Raw genomic sequence first — 12,227 nt, forward strand, 5'->3', positions numbered from 1 at the left:
TTTGCTGGAACAAGATGGGCTTTCATGTTTTTGCCATTAGATGGCGCTGTGCAATCATGAATTGGATTTTCATCAGCTTCTTTGTGTGCTGCAGCAGGCATATTGGTTGGTGTTGGATTCGAATTGGGATTGATGGATGTGTACACGGAACCCCACCGCTTTTCTGCATTTGTGACTTTTCCACATCCTAACTTTCTTACTAAAAAAGTAAAATGCTTTCTAAACTATTGCTATGATTGATTCTACAAAAGGCCTGTGCACCACAGCAATAAAATGCCTTTAAAAAAGGTTTGTGTTTGTTTTTGTTAAAAATGTATTCATGAGAAAACTAAATGTTTTAGCCTGTGTGTGTGTGTGTGTGCGTGCGTGTGTGTCTGTCTGTCGTAAACCCTGCGTGTGCTGCTGTACACTTCAGTACAAAAACCAAGTGGTCTCAGTGAGAGAAGAGCTACTTTTTCCAGTGTTAAGACTAATTTTAGGGTACCGGCTTCAGAACATGCAGCAAAGAAGCTTAAATGACCAAAACCTCATAGCTGTGGGTAAAAGCTGATGTAATGCATTGATGCATTGTGAGAAAGCCAACCGCCTTCTGAATATTAGGCCCATAATTATAGCCGCCAGCATTTTGTAAAATGATGTCAATTAAATGATAACCAGGAAACTAAGTAAAGTAAATCCTTTCTGAGCCAATGCGGCCTGCAGAGGTTGGAGATTATCTCTAGTTTGTGACGTTTGAAACGGACAATAGAGTCTGTGGATCCTCAGCCGAGGCTGAGACCTGTTTGCTGCTTGGTGAACTGAGCAAGTAGTCATGATTGGAGATGAAACAATAACTTTTGAGTTAACAATTAAGTGGTCAAGTATTTTATTCATTTTTTTAAATGCTTCTCGGTTTTATCTTGAGTTTTGGTCTGTTAGACAAAATAGAATTCATATACAGTGAGGAAAATAAGTATTTGAACACCCTGCGGTTTTGCAAGTTCTCCCACTTAGAAATCATGGAGGGGTCTGAAATTTTCATCTTAGGTGCATGTCCACTGTGAGAGACATAATCTAAAAAAAAAAAAAAAAAATCCGGAAATCAGAATGTATGATTTTTTTTTTTTAGTAATTTATTTGTATGTTACTGCTGCAAATAAGTATTTGAACACCTGCCAATCAGCAAGAATTCCGGCACACACAGACCTGTTAATTTTTCTTTAAGAAGCCCTCTTATTCTGCACTCTTTACCTGTATTAATTGCACCTGTTTGAACTTGTTACCTGTATAAAAGACACCTGTTCACACACTCAATCAGTCACACTCCAACCTGTCCACCATAGCCAAGACCAAAGAGCTGTCTAAGGACACCAGGGAAAAAGCTGTAGACCTGCACAAGGCTGGGATGGACTACAGGACAACAGGCAAGCAGCTTGGTAGAAGACAGCAACTGTTATTATTTATTAGAAAGTGGAAGAAACACAAGATGACTGTCAATCTCCCTCGGTCTGGGATTCCATGCAAGATCTCACTTTGTGGGGTAAGGATGATTCTGAGAAAGCTCAGAACTACACAGGAGGACCTGGTCAATGACCTGAAGAGAGCTGGGACCACAGTCACAAAGATTACATTAGTAACATGTGATGCTGTCATGGTTTAAAATACTGCGGGGCAGCAAGGTCCCCCTGCTCAAGCCAGCACATGTCCAGGCCCAATTGAAGTTCACCAGTGACCAGCTGGATGATCCAGAGGAGGCATGGGAGAAGGTCATGTGGTCAGATGAGACCAGAATATAGCTTTTTGGAATCAACTCCACTTACCATGTTTAGAGGATGAGAACAACCCCAAGAAAACCATCCCAACCGTGAAGCATGGGGGTGGAAACATCATACTCTGGGGGTGCTCTTCTGCAAAGGGGACAGGACGACTGCACCGTATTGAAGGGAGGATGGATGGGGTCATGTATTGTGAGATTTTGGCAAACAACCTCCATCCCTCAGTAAGAGCATTGAAGATGGGTCATGGCTGGGTCTTCCAGCATGACAATGACCCCAAACGCACAGCCAGGGCAACTAAGGAGGACCTCCGTAAGAAGCATTTCAAGGTCCTGGAGTGGCCTGGCCAGTCTCCAGACCTGAACTCAATAGAAAATCTTTGGAGGGAGCTGAAACTCCAAACCTGAAAGATCTAGAGAAGATCTGTATGGAGGAGTGGTTCCAAAATCCCTGCTGCAGTGTGTGCAAACCTGGTGAAAAACTACAGTAAACGTTTGGCCTCTGTAATTGCAAACAAAGGCGACTGTACCAAATACTAACATTGATTTTCACAGGTGTTCAAATACTTATTTGCAGCAGTAACATACAAATAAATTATTTTAAAAAATCATACATTGTGATTTCTGGATTTTTTTTTTTTTTTTTAGATTATGCCTCTCACAGTGGACATGCACCTAAGATGAAAATTTCAGACCCCTCCATGATTTCTAAGTGGGAGAACTTGCAAACTCGCAGGGTGTTCAAATACTTATTTTCCTCACTGTGTGTGTATATATATATATATATATATATATAATTGGCCCCTTCCAGGGGTAATATTTCTCAGAATGTTTGCCAAATGGCAACAGATCACTTATTTTATATTTTATCACTTTATTTTAAGTCCTATGTAGTTCCGGTGTTGCCGACCAAAAGGTACCCCCAAAAAATCATTCCTCTCTGCCTTCACTGCGCATGCATCGTTTTGGAGTGCCAGCAGCGATTCACCGATTATCGCCTCGTTTCTGCTTAAAACTGACTTTTTGAATGATTTAAGAGTTTTTAACTTGTCATCTGATGGTTAGTAATCACATTATTTCCTTTGATCGCTTTGGGTGAAGAGAGTTAAAGTCAGTCTGGACCTATTTGTAGAGGGGAATGTTCAGTCGACGACACCAGTGCTTATGTCTGTAGCTTGAAGAGAACGAGTGTTTGTGACTTCCCCTGGATGGGACACACCAGTCCAACACAGGTTACTTCCGCAGGCAAGGCTAATACCCATTTGCGGCTGGGTGCATAGATTGTCCAAAGGCACAAACAGCATCAGTAGGATTCAAACTCAGTTCTACATCTAGCAGACCTGCTAATATTATCCACTGAGCTACTTATCCATATATAGTCAGTTTATTGGGAAAGACCAAAAACAATGAAAGAAGAAGCAGAACGTCTTTGTATGTACTCCACAGGGCCTGGATCCCCTGTTCCATGGGTTACATCCTGGATCGATTCGCAGTCCATTGCAGGACTAGCACATGAAGCTGTTTATTCATATTGACACCTATGGTGAAGTTAGTTTCATTAGTTATCCTATAGGTCTTTGGACAGTGTGTGGAAAACATGCAGACTTGGCACAGAAAAGCTATAACTTCAAAACTACATCATCACTTTCAGGCATCACTTTTCTGCACTTATGATGGAACAGTACGAGTAGATACCATTAGTTTGAATGGTGGGTCTGGTTATTTCAGCTTCCTCCAACAGTCCAAAATCTACAGGTTAAAGGTGATTCCCATATTGACTGTGTGAAAATGGAGGGTGGATGCCATGTTCTGTCTGCCAAAAAGTGGACAGTTTTACGGCTGTGTTTATGCATACCACTTTTGAACTGCATAGCTGATTTTAAAAAAATCATGTACCATTAGATTCCTTGAAAGCCAAGTTCAAGGAACCCTATGACATGACTTTCCACCATAGTGGATTTTATGGAAAAAGTCAAATTGTTCACAGGCTACAGATTTTGTCCAGTCTTCACGTCATTTGCCAAAATTGATCTGACTAAGCTTCACAAGTCTATAGACAACTTTACGGTGTCAAATCTCACACGTAATCACGTTCTCGCTGGGGAGGCCGAGATTTCGTTATCAGTGTAAACAAGCATTTGCGGCAACTTGTTTGCAACATTTCGTCATTATGGAGGTGAGTTCAACCAAAATATGTATTTAGGTGTTTAACTAAGATAACCGTGAGTCTTTAATGTGAGTTTTATTTTTTTAAAAAGTGTGTTGCTGTTAGGGTTGTGTATCGGGAACCGGTTCTTTTCAGGTATCCTTAAGAAATTATTTGCTCCATCAACATCAATAGCCTTTTTGCTTAACAATTCCCTTATTGGCCCTTCAGAGTGGCCATTGTTTTTCGTGGTGTTTGTCAGGAAAATTATCATTTCTCTACATTGATTACAGACCCTGCAGCAGGTCTGTATAATCAACCTTTTCTGCAGCGCAGCTTTGCTTTGAACCTTGAACCAATGAAGCAGTGCTTCAGTCTTTGATCTGCTGCTTCATTGGTTCTTTGTTTTATTTGGTTTTATCTTAATCTTTCCCCGATAAAACCCTAAAGACCATATGTCTGTGAGTACCTTTCTTATGTTAAACCGACCTGTTATGGTCTTCTGAAACAGTTGATAGATGTATTTTATAACTTAAAAACAGAATCGATGCTAACACGTTGGCATGTCTATGGCATTTTCAATGTTAAAGTTAGCATTAAGCTGAGCCATTATCAAGCCTGGATTCTGGGATACTCTAAAACCCGTGAATATGGCTGATTTTGGTTGGAGGGTCTAAACCTAAAGACAAATAGCAAAACTGTAAAAAAATTATAACTAGTTGCATAATCCAGGTTCTGTCCGCATCCTACAATCAGGAAGAAAAGTTTCACCTGAATTGCACACCTTGAAAAATGGCATGACGAAAACATCACACTCATCTAGTCCATCTATCCATTTTCTAAACCTACTCCAGTTAAGTGTCACATGGGGGCTGGAGCCTATCCCAGCAGTCAGGGTGTGAGGCAGGGTACACCCTGAACAGGACACCAATCTATCACAGGGCTGTCTCAGTAATGGGGCAAAGGTTTGTGGTGTGCACCTACTCCCATTAGACATTCAGTCTCTTTGACATGTAGTTGTAGTTGTTGTTGCTCACTTTATGAACCTGGTAACAGTGGCAAAAAAGAAGTGTTGATAAATGGTTGAATATTATTATATGCATCTACCCAAAACAGAAAAAGTTATGATGGTATGGATACACCTTAAAAATAAATAAAACAGTGATTTTTTTTTTTACCTATACTTTGACTTCTATTTCATTGCAGATGGTATGAACCCAAGAAATGTCATGCTTTTTGTTGTCAACTTCATTTCATTTGTTAATGTACATCCATTCCTGCATTTAAGGCCTGCAACACATTGCAAAAAAGTTCAAACACTAAAGCATTTACAAGACTGAACAACACTGAAAAGACATTTTGGTATTAAAGATACTAATGAAGCATTTTAGGTGTTATTTTGTCCCATTCCTCCTGCAAACACGTCTTATGGGCATTTTTAATTTCTAAATTCTACACACATTCTGTATCTGTAATGTTCATGGACAGGATTTCAAGGCACAGTCAGGGACTGGATTGTGTCCAGTTTGGTGACCTTAGAGTTGCATCTCTGCTTTTTGCAGATGATATGGTTCTGTTGGCTTCATCGGGCAGTGACCAGAGGAGAGTTATTGCTCCAGGTGGAGGGGTTTAAGTATCTCAGAGTTATGGACGTGTACGCTGTACCAGACAATTGTGGTGAAGAAGGAGCTGACCCAGAAGTTCAGGTTCTCAAATTAGTAGTCGATTTATGCTTCTATCCTCATCTACGGTCATGAACTTTGGGTAATGACCGTAAAAATAAGGTTGTGGATACAAGCAGTGGAAATAAGATTGCTCCGTTGGGTATCTGGGCTTACACTCCTGGACATGGTGAGAAGCTTGACTATCCAGGAGAGACTTGGAGTACAGCCACTGCTTCTTCCCATCGTAATAAGCCAGTTGAGGTTCTTCAGGCATCTGGTGAGGATGCTCCCTGATCGTCTCCCTAGGGTGGTCTTCCAGTCACAGCCAACTGGGAGGAGGCACTGGCAAAGAATTATATTTCCCAGCTCGTTTGGGAACACCTTAAGATCCCCCAAGAATAGTTACAGGACATGGACAAGGATAGGGAAGCATCGCATGAGCTGCTTGGTCGGCTACCCCTGTAACCCGGACACGTATAAGCAGCAGAGAATGAATGAGTTCTCTATTGAGGACAGGTCAGGGCTGCAGGCAGGCCAGCACAGCTCTGGTATCCTCTTCTTCCACAGCCATAGTTTTGTCACGTGTGCAGAATGTGCTTTTGCATCATCTTATTGAAAAATGCATGGATGTCCTTGGAAAAGATGTCATCTTGAAGGTATCAGATGTTGCTCTAAAATCACAATGTACAGATGAATAACAGTTCTTGATGCAGCGCTGTCTAGGGGATCAGAGATAGCTATTGTTCAGCTTAGGCTTGCGCTCTTTCCCACTGATTTTCGTACAATTTTTCATGGCCCCTTCACACATAGTGCAAAGTTTGGACGGCATTTGGACGAAAACGACGAAACACCACCCACTGGATGCAAACTCACGTCTTTCAAAAGCTCTGATTTCCAGTCAACGACTTTACCACTGAGCTACGGCACTGTTCTTTGAAAGCTGGGGGAATCTGCCTCATATTAGGAAGGGCATGAAATTATTACAAAACCAATATTAAATCATACACCATATAAAAACACCGCATTTATCAAGCGAGTAGTACAAATATGATCCATCTGTTCCATCTGTGTAAATGACCCATAGTGTAGTGAACACAGTAACATAAGCTTTTTTCTTTGTGAATTTATTTATTTTATCTTTAATATCCATTTTATATTTTGTATATTTTTGATTATTTTGTGCATACTTTGGGAAAATTGATTAATAACGTCACCTGATTACGTCAGCAATTAGGTCATCACTTGGTCACGTGATACACTTGATGGAGAAATGTGAGTTTCGTTTTAATAGTCAGTCAGTGTGTGCAAGCGGTATATGCAAAGACAAAAGACTGAAATATGAAGAAATGGACTTCTAGCAACTCCTAACCTTCTGGTTGGAGGCGCACACGGTATGGACATTTTGAGTGACATATTCTTGTATTGTATGTGTGTAAATTATGGGGTTTTTATTTTGAGAGCATTGATATTTTGTGTAATAAGTGTCAGTTAAGCAATTCATAGATAGGACCATGACGGTTTCACTGATGTGTATTTGTCACCGTGTATTTATTTCAGTGTTCACGGTGGTCTTGGGCGTTTGTGAGACAGAAAATTCCTGTAATAAACCGTATGAACCATCAGTTGGAGCGTGGCACTTTCATCAATCAGTTAAGAAAAGTTGGGAGCAGCTACACATAGTCACAGACATACAGTCATGAAATAACATGAATGAGAAGCAGTTCACTCGTCTCACTCATGTCCACATCTGCTGGCGCGTCTCCAACTGGCCATGTGTGTGTCTTGATCGCCTGATCTGACGGTTCGTTTCAACCTGGAAGTATGTGCCTGTCCATGTACGTGCCGCGCGTGCGCTCGCTGCAGCATGTCGCCACAGTGATATATGTTTTTATTTATGTCCACTTGATAACAGCAAACAGACACACGTGCGCCACAGTGGGCAGTTGTTTGTCCATGTCCGTGCAAACACAGTACATGGTGTCCAGCTGAACTGTCCAGATCCAGAGATATCCACAGCCACTTCAGTGGGAGAACACACCTGTCATCTCAGTGCACAGACCAAAGCCACACTCGTATGGGACTTAGACAAATTTCTTTGTGAGTACGAAAGTGATTGTCTGCAGTCTGTTATCATGCCAAGAGTGCGATTAGCCACACATTTTCTAAGTGCCATGCAAGCGGTGTTAGATGTTAGGTGTTAGATGCTTTTCACAGATATTAATCTCTTTTCTAAGGCTGAATCTCAATTCTACCCCTCAGCCCTTCCCCTTACCCCTTATCCTCGATTTTGCACGGGCATGAGAGACAGAGGGGTGTCTCAGTTCTCTTTTTGGAGTGAATCTGGATGCACACTCTGTTCAGAGGGGTAGGATGAGCTTACTGCTGTCTCCAAAGAAACTAACATGGCACCCAGAGCCGCATAAATGAAAGTGGTTTTCATTACAAATTACGCTGTTTTGAAAGTTATAACTTGCCAGAAAACTTTACAGGCAGTTGCCTATGACAGCAACGTCTATGCTGCTGGATGCATGTTGCGTATAATGTCGTTCTGAGGATTATCGTAACTTCGCTCGTGTGCTGAGGCGTTATAATGCATATACACACGAACGCTACAATAAGACACTTTTATATCTCACAATGGAGAAAATCATGATAAAGGATAAGCACGTTAATTTGTATGTTCATAAATCTTTGGATAATATCAATCCCTGCTGTTGGATTTCAAGGTCTGTAACGTGTGTGTATTTTGTAAACAAACAGGGAGACCTGAGCACACTCGTCTCCTAATTCGCTTTCGGGCAGAAAATGGGGAAGTTTCACCAATGGGACTAAGTTGGAAAATATATACACACACATATATGTGTAACACAACCTGACGTCCTAATAGACTGCTATTATTTTTTGTCAAGGAAATTTCTAAATGAATTAGGGCTGGATGTTGTGTGGGCCACTGTAGAGGAGGTACTGCTGGCCCACCACCACCAGATGGCGCCCTGCTTGGAGTGTGGGCTTCAAGCACGAGAGGGCACCGGAGCCACTGGGAGTGACAGCTGTCAGTCTTCATCAGCACCAGCTGTCACTCAGTCAACTCATCACCATCTCCATAAAGGCCGGACTGCAACTCCACCTCCTCGCCGAGAAATCAGCTACCATTCAGGTAATATTCTCTGCTACACTTAAGGCTGACTAATAGTCTGAACTTCTTTGCAGCCGTTTTCCTGTGGTGTTGTTCTTATCTGCGGTATTGGCGTTTGGTGTGGACTGCGACGGCTTCGCCTCACACCCCAAACCAGATAAGTGGTTAAACAGGAGCTGCACAAGTGTGTGATTGGAGGTGGAGGTGCTGTGGGATTACTGAGTGTGCGAACTCGCACTCATCAATACTGTTTCTGTTCTCTGCCAGCAGTACCGGGTCTGACTGCTGAAGACAGTGGCCACCTGGGGCGCAGGGCTTGGCGGCTCCGGTGTTCTTCAGATCCGTTGGTGGTGGAAGCTGTGTGGGATCCGGCTCTTCTCTCGCCAGACGTCTTCTATCTTCGAGCCTGCCCACACGTCACCTTGTGTATAATTGACATTCCACCATATTGTTATTGTCTGTACTTCGTTGTGCGATTCACAACATTAAATTGTTACTTTTTGGCTTATCCATTGTCCGTTCATTACCGCCCCCTGTTGTGGGTCCGTGTCACGACACCTTCCCAACAGGATTTCTCGGCCAATCGTCATGGATCCCGAGGGGCGTCAACCATCGCTTGAACAGCCAATGGAAGAGCGAGGTGCACAGGCGCCAGCAGGAGGCGTGTTAGGTGAGCTGAAGCACATCTTAACCGCTTTTACTGCTCGGTTGGACTTAGTCACCGAGCAGAGCATTGTTCTCAATCGAAGGATGGAGGCTGTCACCGCCCAGGTGGAAGCGCATGCTCAGGGCGCTGCTGCAGCACCTCCTCCTGCTGACCGAATGTCAGAGACAGACATTCCACTGGTCATTCAACGAACCCCCCCACCTTCCCCTGAAGCATACATAAGCCCTCCGGAGCCGTACCGAGGCTGTGTGGAGACGTGCGCGGACTTCTTGATGCAGTGCTCGCTCGTCTTTTCACAGCGTCCCGTCATGTACGCGTCAGACACTAGCCGGGTGGCTTACGTTATAAATCTGCTTCGAGGAGAGGCACGCGCCTGGGCTACGGCGCTCTGGGAGCAGAATTCACGGCTCCTAACAATTTACACTGAGTTTGTGAGGGAGTTCCGACAGGTGTTCGACCACCCTCATAGAGGCGAGACCGCTTCAAGCGTGCTGCTGTCGATACGGCAGGGGTGTCAGAGCGCAGCGAAGTATGCAGTCGACTTCCGCATTGCGGCAGCGCGAGCTGGCTGGAATGCTGTTGCGCTCCGCGCTGCCTTTATAAACGGACTGTCTCTGGTCCTTAAGGAGCACCTGGTGGCGAAGGACGAGCCGCGGGATTTAGACGGGCTTAGCGACCTGGTTATACGGTTAGACAACCGATTAACAGAACACCGACGGGAGCGAGACGAAGGGCGTGGTCAGGCACAAGCCGTCCCTCTTCCTCCCAGGTCCGAAAGGGAGCCGACTTCCCCACACTCCACAGCCAGGGCTCTCCACGTGACGACAGCTCCCCCTGCTGACGTTGCTATGGAAACGAGCAGGGCCAAAAAGCGATCAGATCAGAGACAAAGGAGGCTGATCCGTGGAGAGTGTTTTCTCTGCAGCTCAACCGAGCACACACAGAGAGAATGCCCCAAACGGTCAAAACAGCAGCACTCGTCCTTAGAGACTGGGCTAAGGGTGGGTCACAACACCCACGCGGGGAAACCCCAAAGATCTGCACGAATCCCAGTCACGATCCTGAGCGGGGATCTAACCCTTCACGCCCCAGCACTGGTGGACACGGGGTCGGAGGGGAATCTGCTGGATAGCAGATGGGCAAAAAAGGTTGGGCTCCCTCTAGTGGCCTTACCGTCACCATTGTCGGTGCGGGCACTAGATGGCACCCTTCTTCCACTAATCACACACCAGACACAGCCAGTGACATTGGTGGTGTCTGGGAATCACAGGGAGGAGATTGTGTTTTATGTAACACCTTCTACCTCCCGAGTGATTTTGGGTTTTCCATGGGTGTTAAAACACAATCCCCGGATTGATTGGCCATCTGGGGTTGTGGTTTAGTGGAGCAAAACCTGCCACCGGGAGTGTTTAGGATCCTCGGTTCCACCCGGTGTGACAGCTAAGGAGGAGGCTTTAGTCCCCCCCAATCTGGCGGCGGTGCCAGCCGAGTACCATGACCTTGCTGACGTCTTCAGCAAGGATCTGGCACTCACTCTGCCCCCACACTGTCCGTACGATTGTGCCATTGATTTGATACCGGGCGCTGAGTACCCATCCAGCAGGCCGTACAACCTCTCACGTCCGGAACGCGAATCAATGGAGACCTACATCCGGGACTCGTTAGCTGCCGGGTTGATCCGGAACTCCACCTCCCCGATGGGTGCTGGTTTCTTTTTTGTGAGCAAGAAGGACGGCGGACTCCGTCCATGCATCGATTACAGAGGGCTGAACGAGATCACGGTTCGCAACCGATACCCGCTACCTCTGTTGGATTCAGTGTTCACGCCCTTGCATGGAGCCCAAATTTTCACAAAATTGGATCTTAGGAATGCTTATCACCTGGTTCGGATCCGGGAGGGAGACAAGTGGAAGACGGCATTTAACACCCCATTAGGTCACTTTGAGTACCTGGTCATGCCGTTCGGCCTCACCAATGCGCCCACGACGTTCCAAGCGTTGGTTAATGATGTCTTGCGGGACTTCCTGCATCGTTTGTCTTCGTATATCTAGACGATATACTCATCTTTTCTCCGGATCCTGAGACCCATGTCAAGCATGTACGTCAGGTCCTACAGCGGTTGTTGGAGAACCGGCTGTTTGTGAAGGGCGAGAAGTGCGAGTTCCACCGCACTTCTTTGTCCTTCCTGGGGTTCATAATCTCCTCCAACTCCGTCGCCCCTGATCCGGCCAAGGTTGCGGCGATGAGAGATTGGCCCCAACCAACAAACCGTAGGAAACTGCAACAGTTCCTCAGTTTTGCAAATTTCTACCGGAGGTTCATCAAGAGCTACAGTCAGGTAGTTAGCCCCCTGACAGCCCTGACCTCCACAAAAGTCCCCTTCACCTGGTCGGATCGGTGCGAAGCCGCGTTTAGGGACTTGAAACGGCGGTTCTCGACTGCACCGATTCTGGTGCAGCCCGATCCCAATCGCCAGTTTGTAGTTGAAGTGGACGCCTCTGACTCAGGGATAGGAGCCATGCTATCCCAGAGCGGGGAGTCCGACAAGGTTCTCCATCCATGTGCCTACTTTTCCCGCAGGTTGACCCCGGCTGAAAGGAACTATGACGTCGGCAATAGGGAACTTCTTGCGGTGAAGGAGGCTCTTGAGGAGTGGAGACACCTGTTGGAGGGAGCATCGGTACCATTTACGGTTTTCACGGACCATCGGAACCTGGAGTACATTCGGACCGCCAGGCATCTGAACCCCAGGCAAGCCCGCTGGTCGCTGTTCTTCGGGCGTTTTGACTTCCGGATCACCTACCGCCCCGGGATGAAAAACCAATGATCTGACGCCCTGTCCCGGGTGCATGAAGAGGAGG

At 45.4% G+C, this 12,227-nt stretch overlaps 1 protein-coding gene across 1 annotated transcript in view; it reads left to right on the plus strand.

The window, feature by feature from the left end:
• LOC117517034 (core histone macro-H2A.1) overlaps window positions 1-288 on the plus strand; it is a 100,252-nt gene extending 99,964 nt beyond the window's left edge. Inside the window, exon 10 of the mRNA XM_034177943.1 lies at window positions 95-288. The gene's annotated coding sequence lies outside the window, so the exon portion shown is untranslated. The remainder of the gene's footprint in view (window positions 1-94) is intronic.
• The last annotated feature ends 11,939 nt before the right edge of the window (window positions 289-12,227 follow it).

The sequence above is a fragment of the Thalassophryne amazonica genome, chromosome 9, assembly GCF_902500255.1.
Source record: "Thalassophryne amazonica chromosome 9, fThaAma1.1, whole genome shotgun sequence".
NCBI classification, from domain to species: domain Eukaryota; kingdom Metazoa; phylum Chordata; class Actinopteri; order Batrachoidiformes; family Batrachoididae; genus Thalassophryne; species Thalassophryne amazonica.